General features: G+C 30.9%; 1 protein-coding gene across 8 annotated transcripts in view; it reads left to right on the top strand.

Moving 5' to 3' along the window:
• The window catches only part of LOC125064465 (disintegrin and metalloproteinase domain-containing protein 22), a 494,578-nt gene that overhangs the window by 171,084 nt on the left and 306,825 nt on the right, over nucleotides 1-16,669 (top strand). The window lies entirely within an intron of this gene.

Below are 16,669 nucleotides of genomic sequence, written 5' to 3'. Positions count from 1 at the left end.
TGTTCTATCATTCTCCTATTAAGTAACAAGATCGTGAAAATCATGCTTTAAGAGATACGTATATATCATTTTTATAATATGTTATAAACGGACAACGAACCAGCGAACTGTAAACACATTCTACTTTATTAAAATACTAAAAATTCTAATATTTATACAGAATGACGTAACATAAACTAACAGTATTATTACTCGTATAAAGTTTTATCGATAGTGCATTAATCCATTACGCTATCTCGGATATGAAGCCAAGTCATGGAGATCAGTGTGATGCTGGAACTACCAGTCACGTATTTAATAGATCCAGTCGATCAAGTAAATGACGGCTTCCCTTTGTAACATGACAATAAGATAAATCATGTTGATATTATATTTATAGAAACAATAGAAATCGTGCCTATTGAAAGATTTCGTCGAGATAAGATATCACAATTTAACTATTTATAGGAATAATAATCATTTAAAATGTTTCTTATATTAGTTCATCGGTTGGTAGTTTACAAATTTTCTAACCTTAAAAACGAATGGCATTTCACTGCGATAAATTATAGTGGTAATTTTTTTATTGGACATTTTTGAGCTGAAAAGGAGAAGCGCAAATATGACGTATATGGAAGAGTTTGGATGATAATGAGATTTTGTCCTTGTACTTACGCTTAATTCTTTCACTGTGTTATTAGTATTCCCTTTATGCGGTATGTGTGAACTATTTATATTATGTGATTAATTTGTAATTACGCTGTCATTGTTAAGTGAATATAAAACAGATATACAACAGTTTTCCCCAATTCTTTAACGATTTCTTCTACTCATAATATATTTTCCAAAATATACTTTATATATCGAAGAAAGTTATCGGAATAGCATGAATTTCACAAATACAATACAGACTAGCCCTTATTGGTTCATCGTTCGCAAATAATGATTTAATTTCTGTTTATCTTATTCATCTATGTAAAATTGTAATGAATTATTTAAGAAGCTGTGTTGGTCTTGTTAAGCAATAACGATAGGCGTTCAATTAAAGCAAAGGATTGTTTAGAACTACTCGAGTGGACTCGTGCACAGAGGTTATAATATTGAGTTAGATGATCAACTTATATCATTAGAGTTATGATGTTCGGGAGTTCCTAATCGCTGTTCTGAAACCAATGTTCAAATAACTTTTCGCTTTGTATGTAATTTAGTGATGTGCTTTTAGTAACTTACAAATAATACATACTGATTTTATGAAACTGCATTTTAAGGGTTGGTCGTTAGATGTTGGGAATAAAAAATCTTAAGTTCTTCCTTGGCGTTCAATGATGCTTTATAACCAATTTTATCAAATTCAGTTTAGTGATGTGGCGTTGAAAGCATTACAGACAGAATCAGACAGGAAGAGTTAGTTTTGCATATTATCATAGATAATAAATAATTCTAACTTATATAATAAAGAAGAAAAAGTTCGTTTATTAAACTTTGAACTACACAATACATCATCATGAAATTTTGTCAATACTTGTTGTCAGGGTTACAGAAAAGGAACTAGGGTGCGTAACACCCTTGTGTTTCTAAGTTTATGCATTATGAGTGAGCCAGTGTTAATACAGATACAAGGAACATGTCAATATATGTATGAATTAAATCAAATCAAATCAAATCCATTTATTAAATATAGAAGCATTAAACTTAGTTATTGATTAACAAATTAAATATACTGGATAATAAAATACCCTGACCTGAGAAGAACCGGTGAGAGAAACTCAACGAGTATCTCTTGTAATTTTATGATTATTTGTGTATATTATATATTTATCAAAATAAATAGTCAGGAGGCGATCGTTTCATACCCAAGGCGAGTTATCAACAATGAACGCACTAATTATATAATAACATTCTTAAATTTGTAACAGAGAAATTTTGGATCATTTTTCTGTATACTATCTGCTCTTAATAGAAACATTTATTTATCAAAGATTGAATGAACGCATCTTAATTCCGCGAAATTTGTAAATAATAATTATAAATTAAACCATAATTGTTAATGTTAAAATTATATTATATTTTGATGTTAAATTAATCTCGATATATAAAGACAGACTATATAAAACCGGCTGAATGGAAATCCTTTGTTAAATCGGGTAACCGCTTACTTCTAGGCTAAATTAATGAGAGGACCCTAGGAGGAAATGCAAGGAGGGAGGGATTAATTACGTAATGTCCAATAAGATTTAGTTCCTAACTCGAGATAAGTATAATATAAATCTTAGTTTAATACAACGGTGAAAACTGTTTATGTTTAAGTAACCGAATTGACGATTTGCACGCGAATAGAAAATTAGTAAACGAATATTTGTACACAACAACTCAGTTCAAGCTAGCGACGGATTATTCATAGTCCATTTACAAATATTTGATGCCAATCCAAAACGTTGAACATGAAGTTAATTGAGCGTTTTGCCCAATAAAGTATTCAGCGGGATTTGCTTAAAAGTAAAACCCATCAAGCATTCAGCTGTTTCAATCAAACAAATGGGTGGTGTAGCGTAGTGCGCTAAATTGCAGCGCTTCAGCGCTTACCCGGTATAAATGTTCTGTGGACAGGGATGTCTCTGACAAATGAATGGGGCAAGCCGCGTTCTAAGGTCGGGACGAAATACGGAGACTGCATTTGCCAGACACTGAAATTAAAACGGTCGGTCGTCACATACACGTTCGTCGTTCAATTACTTCCTCAAATTTAGATACAATTATATTATTTAAGTTTCAGTCGAGAAGTCTCAGTAATGAGAACTCATGAACCTTGACCAAAACCAAGTGAAAACCCACCATACTCCACATTCTTTTTAATTTGAGTTTATAATTAATTCATCTCGTGATCGATGGTGAATGTCCAAATTTCATATTTATGAAAATTTAGTCGTGCAGGATCGGGTTTGAAATCGCAATTTTCGATTAAGATTTACACTTTATTCAAGATCTAACTTCTGGACCTCCAAGGTCCTTACATCAGTAAATGGTACATTAATAAAATTTGAATTAAAGTCAAAAAAGCTTTAGATGCGGCGCAACGTTAAATAATTGAATTTTCGATCTTATTACATATATTAAGTACATTTTTTTTAAAATTATTAATAATCAAATTATGAAAGTGGACAATTTTAATGAATTTCGTGAAGTCGGAATGAAAGCAAATGAAAGATAATGTCGGACTGCAGTAATTGTATGCAAATTGGGGAAGCCGACATCTATGTAATTATTAATTCTAAGTTGCTTTCGTTGTTCTTTAAAGGTAATTCCATTAGAAGTGAATTTTGGTGTTTCTTCATCGGTATCTTTTTTAGACTTGCTAATCTTTTATAAGGCTCGTGTTATTGAACGTTTCGCTGAATCTTTTCTTTATTAAAAATCAAATAAATAAATAAAATGTCTGTATATCCTGTAGATTCTCAGTTTCAGTTAAAGTAACTTTCCGTATAGTGTCATATATCTTTTAGTTCATTTTAGTACTAGTATTACTATATTTATATATAAAAATTTTTTAAAAAAAGTATAAAGTCACTTAAAACTAGAGTGAAAACTTTTAATTGCATTTACCATAATTTATTCTAAGTCCCATATTTAAAACTGAAGACAATGAATGCAATTGCTTGTGGACATTGAACTAACTCTAAGAGCTTTTTATAGATACTGGGATTTTATGTTCGACGGTATTTTTAAGTTCAATAACTGCTGTAGACATTGCTAAACAGCAGAGTTATTCTGTTAGAGCAAACTTGGAACTCATGACTAAACGTCACATTGAAATGTCAGAAATGTGACATTGTCTAAAAAAAAAATTATTTAACACATTATTTATACGGTTGATAAAGTAATATAGATCAACATATAATCGACATTTTGTTCCATAAGTCTAATTATAATTATATGTAAATGTTTAATTTATATTATTTAACATTTTTTTACAAACATATATTACTTACATATATTTTGAACTACAATTATTACTATTTTAAGCTATAAAAACAATTTTATATCAAATTATGAATAAGCCGTTACTTGCTTGAAGTGAGTTGTTGTGTATAAATATTCGTTAACTAATTTTCTATTCAAGTCCAATCTTCTATTTGTTTTAAAATGGATTAAAATCCAAATTTGAATTTATATTTCTAAGAACAGCAATAAATTTAGATACTCAAAATGATCAAAAATATATTGGAGGGTAGTTCACGGTAAATATCTCAGCCAAAGTATGAAACTTGTTATCGGAGTGCGATAATAACTTACGTATCGAAATGAGTTTCACAGCGCCCGTATACTATTGGCTATTGAAGTATTTATTTATATGTTTCATGTAATTTTTTAAACTGTGTATATATGCGATCATTTGAAGTATGCATACATCACGGATAAAAAGATCGTGGTAGTTTTACGTATAACACAATTCTGTAAAATTACGATTCAAGAGCAAAGGTATACTTGAATGAGGTATAATGTGATTTCTTTTGAAGATTCATATTTTAACAGACAGACAGGAAACGATAAATATAAATTGTTTCATCGATTTGTCCAAAAAAGTTATAGTTATATACTTAAATATCATGTAATGTAAAAAAAGGTAAATGAACGTTTGTGTAGAAATACACACGTGTTTGAGAATGAAACAACGGACCGACATCACGTAACAAAGTAAGTTCGAAGTCGAAATTTGAAATCTTTATTCAATACACAAGCATGACACTCCTTTATTAGTTGTTAGTTGTCAAGAAAAAAGTCTACTATAACCGGTTCAGAAGGATACACTTCAGACCTGAGAAGAACTGGCGATCAAACCTCGGCTTTATAATTTTTATATTCCCTTTAACAATGTTTCGCGGTATTTTCTCAGGAATAAGGATTTTTTTTCCTAACCTTTAGGCACATAGTAAAATGCATGACCAAGTGTGATGCTTTTATTGAATAAATATTTTGGATTTGACTTGATTTATTTATATATTTAAAGTCCATATATCAGTTACCATCTATGCGCTAGTTTATAAATTTATTGAAAGCATTTTTCACGTATTATTTCCAGCCCATAAGCTCCACACTTTGGTTTTGGACATAACCTTAGCTGGACGTCTGCCAGTCCGATCGTGTAATAGCAAATCAGTGAGTGCAAGTTACAGCTCTCAGGCTTTAAGATAAAGTCGAAATTCGTGTAAAACTATTTTGTTATTTTCTATTTAAGACTTACGCGTGTTGTGCAAAAATCAATGTTTGACGATCTTGTTTCTGTAATCTGAATGGGAACTATTTTGTATATACATGTTTATTTATAAGTTAAATTCAGTTATAGCAATATATACGTTCTGCACGCAGATAAGATTTGTTTTTTGTAACAATATAAAATATTTTACAGTACCTTACAAGTTCCCTGCAGCTTTTTTTAGTTATCTCTGTACCAGCATTACTCTGTAATGCCTTAGTTTTCATAAGAAAAAAAAAATCCTTCAACATCGGTTTTATCAAGATTACTTTTAAGTTAAAGTGTATTTTTTACCATACCATCAAAGTTATACGTATGCAAAATTATTTAAATTTTATACTACCGTAAAATATCCATAATTAAGTTTAGTTCCATAAACTTAAAGAAAAAAAAAACTAGCTTGCGTCTTCCAAGGTTTCATTTGATTTCAACCTTTTGACCTTTGAACTCATCGCAAAGCTTTTAGTGTAACTGAAAGTTAAGAGTCTAGATTCTGGTCTAGATTTATCGTAAGAACTTTTCAAAGAACCGTTTCATCAGTCTAATGCAGCTGCTTATATTTTTTCTGAATTTCCTAATATATATAAGACATATTGACTATGTAGACTATGTACTATAAGAACTATGAAGTAGCATTATTCCAAATGAAAGAAAAAAATAAAGTAAGGGTTCATAAACCTCCAACATCTGGCCAAATACCTAAATTCTTGCTGAGGAAATTAATTACAATTTATTCTACCACGCGGCTCTCTGCAGATTAGTGTACATACACATAACTAAGAAGTTTCCTTAGGATTACATTATCAAGCATGAAATGAATAAAAAAAAAAACAAAAATATACATGAAAGTGTCTCTTAAAAAAATATGAATTCGTAATCTGTAATTAAGAGCCACATTTCCTATCCACTAGACCATTTTGGCTCCTTAAAATATTTTCATTTATCATTTCAATATCGTTATTGAAAACATTAAGTATTTCATAAAAGTCTAGATTTAATTATGAATAGAAACTCGTCCATTATTCAAGGGAACGTTTGTAGGTCTGATACTTAGGATAATATTTTTAGAAATTTTCCTAAAATGAGCGTGCAATAGACGGAAATATGATATTCGTAGTTCCATATGCTTAACACACTTATCAGTCACGGTACCAAATCTGACACGACAAATCTAAGGAGCGCCCTAAGGGACCGTTAAATGTCTCACAGTGTGACAGTAATGAATTGGCGATGCATGCTTCGTTAAAGTTATGAAAAATATAATTCTTAGGGAGAATAATTGCTTGCGAATAAATTTCAAACACATCAGTAGTATTCGAAAAATGACTTGATGAGAGTATGCAAAATTGCTTCCGCATTTTGTATTTTAAAATTTAATCATATACTTCCAAAAATTAGGTAATATTTTTTATAATTTGGCGGTACAAGACAACATTATAAAGTTATCTACATAAGTATTATGGACATAGTATATGTATTATACATATATGTATGGAGCACTAGTGAAAACAGCTCGTAATCTCTTCTCTCCTCAACAAGAGCTACCTCGTCACCAATGTTTGCCCAGAAGCGGAACATTAATGGGCTTGCTTAATTTATAACGTATATATTCTGGTGCTATAACTGAGAATTAATGCACAGCTTAAAATACATAGATACTTGTAACCTTTACATTGGGATTCTTTTTGTTGACTTCACTAAGAAAAATACAAATTGTTAAATAAAATTTTCATTTATCTTCAACTTTATCTTATCGTGCCTTAAGCGAACTAATGTAGTTAATTCGTTTTTTAATTTTATGTCCATCATGTTCCATCATGTCATTTGGAACTTGCTTTGCTTTATAATTCTGTTTGCTTGTCAATATTATTGATTTTGGAACTCAAATCACCGTCACTAATTCGTGCGATATTTCACTCATCGCGAGTCTATTCAAACCGCACCGATCCTCGCGAATAATGACCTAAATTCAGCGATTTATTCCTCTTGTCGGTAAATAGAGCGTGGATAAATTATACTCAGTTTAATTCATGTTATCACATTATGAAATTAAAATATTGCCATCGATGTAAAATTCACGAGTGGAGGTAATATAGATATTTTATATTCACTATTTATTGTTTGTACGATACTTATACTAAACAACAGATGTAGCTTTATTTAGCTTCATAAATAACTACTCATTGTGAATTAAACATATTACGATAGCGTAACGGTTAAATGTTTTCTTTTAATAACACGGCAGTTTTTGAGTTAAACGCGTTCAAAAAGACATACGGCGGTTGGTTTTTCTTTTAAAATATATAGTGATAATTTGCTCGTATTCAGTATCAAAGAATTTTTGGTATTTATTTTTGATAAAAATATTACGATTGTTTTTGAATTATTTTTTCGGTAGTAAAGTTATTGTTGTTTATGTGATTTAATATAATACTGATGTTAGACATAGGTTTTTAACCAACTGATTACAAGTTGTGGTAGTCAGTTAGTAAAGATACTCTCACTCACCAAATATTAACTTCAATTTGTGTTTTTATTTTTATGCTCTGAAAGACGTTTGAAATACTCGCTAGCGTAATTAAAGACACGAGTGATATCTTAGATCCCATAGTTGGCAACAGTGTAAGGATTGAATTTAATAAAGACGACACACATTCCGCTAACATTGATTATAAAGGACATAATGTGAGTAATAATAACTAAGAGTTGAGAAACTAACCGAACCCAAAATTACGTTTAAACGAAATTACTCCAGCACCAAGCTTTAGACAAAGACTTTGGGCCCAATTCAAAGCATCTCATTAAAACAATTAAAACGAGATGCCGCGTAATACTTGAAGCCATAGATATCAGGACACTGTTATTACTGTATAATTAACACGATTAAATTAAGTCGCCGTGCGAAGGAGATGGTTCACTGGATTAAAATAAGTATAGATTATTAATGGAATAGCTTATCTTAATTTGAAAACGGAGAGGATTGAGCGAATTACTTTAAAAATTAAATTTTCTTAAGTATACTAAGCGATACAAAAAATCATTTAAGCAAATAATACTAAATTTAAAAGTAATGACTAAATATTAGTTCCAATGCTTTCGAATGAGCAAAAGTCGAACTCGATTATGTAAAATAGACGCTCAAAAACGACAAGGTAGGACAAATTCTCCAATAGCGTAACTCGAAATAAAAGATTTCGTCGTGGCATATATTACCTGTAAACCTCATTTTTAAGCCGTATCCACACTTACCGTACGACCATTATCCCGCCTTCCTCCACATCCCGCAGCAATTTGCATAATTTTTCCTTCCGAATTTTCAGTTATTTCACGTTTAACTCGAAGCAGAGCGTTCTTGTTTCGTCCCTTCGTGAATGGGTATAATGGGTTTATTAACACAGTTGAACTGGGAACAGACATTAGTGAAATTTGAAAATTTTAATTATTTAGAAACGGTTTACTTAACAATGTTAAACTTTCAAATTATATAAATCTACTATTTTTATAAAGTTTATTATATATATATATAATCCTTTATAAATAGATGATTAGCTTTTTTAAAGCAGAGATTTTAATGCTACTGGAATAAATCAGACTCGATGAAAGGAAAAATAAACAAAAAGATGATCCCTTGACGTGAGTTTCGTACAACGGTTACTCTCAAGTCTGAAAATTAAAGGATATGTACGATTTAAAAAAAAACAACAGTGATTTGAAAATAGTCTTCTATTATTTTTAAAACTTTATTTGGCACAAAAATTTTAATCTTTTGCACTCAACCGATTGAGCTGATTTTTTTAAACTTTGTTGATGATCGATGAAGTACATCACTATCTATTAGGCTCTTTTTTATTTTCAATATTAAAAATCTAGCAATCTCGATTAGCAAAATATTATATAATGAGTTATAATATTTAGCTGAGAATAATTATGATGTGAATATTAAGTAGGATGTCTGAAAATACATTGAATAATTCTTGTGTAAAAGTGGCTCCTAAGTAAACGATTACTTGTTATCTCTCAGTCTTTTAAAATAACAAACGGGCAAATATAAAATAAACTTTCATATGAGAATGTATTTAACATATCGCCGAGGATATTTTTGAACACATTTGCACACCCCATTTTTGAAAATGGAAGAACTTCGATCTTCTATCGAAAAATACAATATTTTTGATCTATTTAAACAGAGATAGTCCAAAACCTAATACGTATTGATAATTAAAAACTGTGGGTTCCAACAGGAACAAACATGTTTGAATTTGCATGTACTTAATTTGTGTTTATAATTCATCTCGTGCTCCGCGGTGAAGGAAGACGTTTAAAGGAAAATTGCATCTGTCGAATGGAATTCTGTGACATGTGAATTTAACAAGCTCTAGAGTAGTGAGGGAGGGACATCAACTGACTGTTACTTGTATTTTTTTTAATTTATTTAACATTGGGTAATGAGTTTAATTACAATAATTGTTAATTAATTTAAAATTTCATCCAAGACGTTGGAGTTTCTGTTGTCGTCGAGGTATTGTTATTAAAATTCAATTAAGGTGCACTTGTTTGTAGCGTCGAGATTACGGTTTCGGAGGTAAAATAGACATGAAAACTTCCCGGCACGTGCTATTCTTTGTTGAAGTTGAAACTTTGGTAATTTTCTATTAAAGAATTGTTTGAAATTATTTTAAGTGACCTCATGGAAAATGTGTTATCGATTCCTTCACCTTTAAGACGCTTTAAGAATTTTCAAACGACTAATGAATTTGGAGCATATTGAAATAAACCATTTAATTTGACTAAGTGACGATTGAATTATAATTGGACAAGGCGTTAAGGTCCTTCTTAAAATTAACTTAAAATGTTTTCATTGTTTAAAGAAGTACGAAATTATCAAATCTTTCAAATATGTCTCATCAACTAAGATTACTTTTCATACTGGAGTGATTCAAAGAAAACGAAGTTCCATTATTAATCCGGGACAGAATCCCGACAATATTGCAATTGGTCCGTCAGAAACAAAAGGATTGAGTCCAAAAAGTTAAATTGAAACTCGCTTCACAAAAGATTTGATTATTGAGGGGCAGTACAATATTCGTCATTCTATTCAGGATTCCAGTTAGCGTCTAACGAGAGTAATTAGCTTAAAACAATTTTTATCTCTCAATAAGAACATTGACTGAGTATCCTTAATTTTTCATCCTTTTTCGGTCATGCAGTTCTTAATCTTAATCGGTTGTTTATCGCTTGAAATTAAGACGGTGATCGTTGTTACGAAAAAGTTGTTTAATTTGATAGAGTATCTTTTATTACTTTCAGAGATATTATATTTTTATTTATTCTATACTAGCTAGTATAATACTTTTTCTACCTGATGGAAATATTTCTTATATATTTTTTTAAGGATTTCACTCGGCCTTGACGCAGTTATAATATTGCTTGCTTGCTATTACACACACTCCTTTCCATTAATACTGAACAAAAGAGCAACATACTCCTTGATGGAATTAGGAAAGTTCTTTTGTTTTGCAAAGTATCCACGAAACTCGCATCTTCAGAACATTTATAACCTTGAGCTGTAGTATTATTTGCTAGTCCTGCCATATAAATTTTATTCTTCCGCCATCAAAAGGATATCAACCTAACGACATCATAATTAAGGCTTAATGTTGTTAAGCAAGAAAATGAGGAAGGTAGTCAAAGAAAACATTTTAGTGCGTCATAACTAGGAACCTGAAAAATGGACAAAGCATTTCGTTTGTAGCAAACGATGGGGTTTATAGTTTTAGGAAAATATACTACTTGTCCGGTTTATTCTGTCTGACATCATTCTTTAATTTTTATTAAATTCCCTTATTACCATTTAGATACATTTATTTTACGATTCCACAGTTATTTTTACTTAGCCAATTAGTAAATTTACGCGTTACATCAAAAATAATTTATATATACGGCATATTACTCAATACAAGATTATATCATTAATAAAAAGCCTAGTTCCGGTTACCGGTTACCGGTTCTTCGCGGTAGAATCTGTTTTCCGAACCGGTGGTGTATTTACATTAAATTCAACTGCAACATATCGATCACAATGTTTTTTTCTCGCGAGATTCTATTTCACTTCTCTGTATATTTACCTATTTTTAAAACTTCATTTAAATTTTTTGTTTATTTCTTAAGTTCTACCTTAATTTCGCAAATTATTTCTTCCATGACCTGTTAATCCGTTAGCACGTCGTAACGGGAATCCATTCGAGGGATCGACATGAACGCAAACAGTTGGTAAATCCCTAGCAATTAACAATCAATGTTACAATGTTTGTCTTTATTGGGCCACTATCCCTTTCTGGGTTTTATCGTGGCTACTCCACTTCGCAACTCCCGTTCACGTCGCTCGTTAGCCCGAATCGTGTATTATCCTTTATAGCCAACGCTTCAGCAATAATGTTTTGAGAATACACTGCCGGAGCAACTAGTGTTGTTATCGCTGGTTTTTTAGAGCTCGCTTTACTAACAGCTGACGGTGCCGTTAGTCAAATCGCACTTTCGTTTTTATCATCCCGGTTTATTATTGTTGGTGTTACTTCTTTCCATTTATATTCATGACTATACTGCGAGTTGAAAATATTTTTTTGTTATTTAAGATTAATGATGTCATATTTAATGTGTAGTTGAAATTAAAATTTTCTTATTAAATATTTTTACTTTATCGTATCGAACTGTTATATATTTTTTTTTGTTAATAAATGAATAGTTACCCCATACTTTACAGGCTTAAATTATAATAAATGTCATAATTTTTTGACATTTTGTTGAATAATATCATTACCTGCCGTAGATAATAGTAGGATTTCGAAATTAAGATACAGCTTAGTGCCAATTTTTGGGAGCATCTTTTAAGTAAAACTTAATAGATAAAAAACACTGGTTATCATCGAAAAGTTTGAGAAACCTATCGGATTTTCTTAAATATTTGTTTTAACAATGCAATGTCTTTGTATTTCATCCCAAATATGACTCCCTTAGATGACAAATTTTCAAAATTCTGTAGTAGTCTATTCAATCAGATGTCTAAACACCGATTTCCATGTTCAACAGTTAATCCCCATTTAGTTTCAAATTGGGTTATTTTATATTTATGAATCCTTCCATACAATTATGTATATATATGATATTATGGATATTATTAATTGCATCATTGTCTAGAGTAATTACCTCCGCGTCAATCTGACGATATACCAGACAAAGAGGTGCGTTTAGATTCACGAGAAAAACAAACTAAACGTTGAGAATATCCTCTCAAAACGGACAATGGGAGCTGTAGTTTAATAGATGTATAAACCAGAGCGCTGGAGCCCCGTTTCTTTGATCTCGCATAACAAAAGCTTAGGCCTGAAATCTCAACTTAGGTTGGAAACACGTCACACCGAAGACAATAGACACAAACATTAATAACTATCTTTGTTTCACCCCAAGCTCAAGATGGTGAAGGCGATGGATTAATAGATATGAAAAGGTTTTTAAGAGTATAATAATTATTCAGCTGAAATGGACTTGTAGCTAGGGCAAGTAAATTTCAAACGAAGATTAGGTTTTGAACAGGGTCTAGTACAACCAATATTTCATGATCTTAATTTTTATCTAATTTAATACATCTCGTGCTCAGGACACCTCCATGTGCATGGCTCAGATACATTTTTGCAACATGTGTTTATGGTATACTTCTTTAACACTCCCATATAGACTGCTGCTTTACTTCTAATACTGAACATCAAATTCATCATTGCGATACAGATCAATAATACTTTCATTATATTTAAATGGATAGCCGTGTCATTTAATGAAATATGAATTTGTATATATTTAAATAAGACAATATAAAGTTTAATTCTCAGATTTAAACTGAACATGTTGAGATTTGGCACTTAAATACTTTACACACAAAACAAATTCTTTTGCTTTTTGGCGCAACAGACGTTTGTCAAAATATATTTGCGATTGACATGTGTGACGTATGAGATGTGTATTTCCGCCAAACCGCAGTCAAACTGTCTGCTGCATTTCCGTTTATCTAGTAGCTTGATTATTTTACGTGGAATATAAATAAAAAGGTATTTTTTTAGCAAGAGGTAATCACATTTCTTGTGTAGGCTTTTTCCTATTAGGAGTAGATCACGGTACTGATAGTAATAAAATTTGACATGGCGATACCCCAAAAACCTAGATAAAGACAATTATTGAATTAATAGTTAACAAATAAATAAATAAATAAAATAACTACAGGAAAATAATATTGGGTTTGGAGTTCAACAGTTTTTTTTTTCTAAATATAACTATTAAATGGTATTATATAGCCTAGAATGAGAAGGTGTGTCTCATAACTCTTCTGTTATCAATATAACAGCAAATTAAAACCGACTTAATATTGACTGGTTCATTATTAATGCATAGGGTGTTTTGTACGTGTTCCTTTATTAATCATAAACCACAAATACCTCTAATCTATTTCATGTAAGTGTAACAATTTACACTCCGAGTTAGCATAAATTTATCAGTATACCTCCACTTTACAAGTACTGGTAGTTATCGAAATGTGCCTCTCGGAATATTTACTTTTTTTGTAATATAATAATTCAGATTGTCGTATAATTTTTTACATTCAGAATATAAACAAGGTTAGCAAAACTAATCAGAATGTTTGAAACTGAAATGCGAGTAATGTTAAACAAATCTTTTGATTTTCCCCGAAGTAACAAGGCCACCCTGGGCAATAAGCCGAAACATTATGAGTTGTTCCTTTAAGGAAATTTTAACTTTTATAAATTGGCTTATAATTTATTTCGCTCCACTCGACCGAGGAATCAAACCTAAATCCAGCGGAAGCGTTGAGCAAACGAAGCAACTCAATTTGCATTATAACCTCAAACAAACTTGGTCTTTACGCAGAAAGTTTTCGACACCCAAAAATTTTATTTTTCGTCTCCATAAGAATTGTAAACATGAAAAAGGAGGCAAGGCCGCTGTAATTCTGTTTTCTAATAATCCTCGTACAAGGCCTATTCTTAGAGCGCTCTTAATTAAAACACAAATGACTTTTCGATGGGAAAATGTTTTTAGCCAAAAGAGGGAATTAGAAACGTGAATTGCTATTTTTTCTGTCTGTTTCGCGGAAATGGTGATCCTCTGATAAGCCTAATAATGTTGCAGGACCTGTTCTTGGGTGCTTATTATTTAAATCAAAATGTTTAGTTTTTTTGGATTGATTGGCAACTAAAATCACGATTAAAATATTTCTAAAACAACGTTAATAACTTTTTCTAAATATCTAAAAACTATTTTTTACTTTAATATTCAAAAAGATTTTCAGTGATGCATCTTTTAATTTTCATTGATTGATCTAAAATGACAATTTTTTAAAACTCTTATTTAATATGAACCTTTTTTGTCGCTTTTTTTAAAATGTATCCATACACTTTTCATTTTTCAATCTTGATTTTATTTCTGGCTAGTTCTGGTGAAATATTTATAGGTTACAAGACGTTATACTTCTGGGAGCCGCTGGCTTAAGCGTCGAATGTGTTCGAAATACGTTCCCTGATATCATCGTTGAATTTCATTTTTATTGTAAAACTTTTATCTCAAGTGTTGCATTTAACATTAAAGTGAAGATGGGATCTGAATGCAATTATGAAAAAGGATTTTAAACTGGTAATATTCTAAGGTTTGCTTTGAAAATTGTTGAATGTAGCTGAGAATTTGAATCTTGGAACGTCTCTTTATATAAATTAAGGTCCTTGATTGTACAGATAGCTTTTATGAAAAAACAAACCAGATAACATAACTAATATAACATTAAAACATATTATATAATTTAAAAAATGTTTAGATGTTAAAAATATCTTTTAAATAGAAAGCTTCCGGACGATAACCATCTAACGGCCAGTATATGCCTGTACCTATTGATAACGGCATTTGACAAATGAATGAGCTGGTCATTACTTTATCCGAATACTACTTACTGTGGAATTAAAATAGATTTGATCATAGTTCTCAAGCTTCAAAATGATGTACGATGTTAAAAAAAAATGGTTCTAGATGTAACTTCTGTAGCCACACCGGCTTACTTGCCTTTTAAACTGAAACACAATAATTCTAAGTATTGTTATTTGGCAGTAGAATAGATATTCTGGGTATTATCATTCATCAGTTGTTGGTACCTATCTAGACTGGCTTGCACATAGTCCTACAACCATGTGAGGTTAACATAACAAAATATGAATTAGATAATATAATTATATATGAATAATATTCAAGATAATTTGCAAGCATAAATTTTGCGTAACCTACCCAAGCAAAAATGTCATCCGAGTGGCTCACCTCTAAAATAAGAACCAAAAAAATAAAATTACAGGATACTAAGAAATTACAGCTTTACTCGTTAATTAAACATTATAATTTAAAGTGCTTATGAATTTAAAATGCGTTATAAATTTTATGAAGCAATACTCGCAACAATGGGATGCGTGGCTTAAACGTAACATAAATAAAACGATCAAATAATGCGTTGTTGTAATTAAAACGGCTCCGTAATCATCGGCTTTTCGTTAATTTCGCGATGCATTGCGTCAAATATTACCGATTATACCCGGTCCCCTGCTGGGTAATAGACGAGTAATAACCAAATCACAGCGCCGCTGCGTTGCTATTACCTCTGTAATATTGTTGACCTGTAATAATTGCACGTTGCATAATGTTCTGAAAAGCATTAGGTTTATGCGGTTCCAGTGTTTTTGGTAATGTAATATGCAACGGTTTTAGAAATGTTAGTTCAATCTGTTATGTTAAATATAGCAAATATTTGATGTTGCATTACTCAGCGATTCAATAAATAAAGTGGTCGCCGTGTGTTCTAAAGTGTAATAATTTACTATATTTAAATGTGTGTTATAAGTGCTTTACGGATCATTGATGGTGTCAGGAAAATAATCTGGGGTCGTGAAAACTGAGCATGAAATAAAAAGTTTTGAAAAAAAGTAACGTTATAAAAAAATTTAAACTAAAATAATAAGAAAATGTATATAAATTGATCATTCATCAATCTAGTAATAAAAGAAGCAAATAACGAGATATTGAAAAACTAATTTACAACATTCACTATTTCACTAATAGTTATTCAACTTGATACACTAGGTATTCTCAAGCATTTCTCGAAACCTACTGATAAGTTTATCTCACACTTATTTTGCTTAAAATTTACAACAAATTGATACACCCAATATCGTTGCTAACTTTACTTATAGGCGTCAGTTGACGTCATACAGCGCTCCATACCAAAAGGCTGTAAGTAACAAATCGTATCTGTTCCAGTCGAAACGGATCGGATCATTTCAATTCGGTATTAACCTTTAACCAGGAATACGTTTTGATTTTGATTACATGTTTGATATGTAA

The sequence above is a fragment of the Vanessa atalanta genome, chromosome 6 (assembly GCF_905147765.1).
Source record: "Vanessa atalanta chromosome 6, ilVanAtal1.2, whole genome shotgun sequence".
NCBI lineage: Eukaryota > Metazoa > Arthropoda > Insecta > Lepidoptera > Nymphalidae > Vanessa > Vanessa atalanta.
Note: the sequence above shows the minus strand (reverse complement) of the source record. Positions and strands in the feature narration are given on the sequence as shown.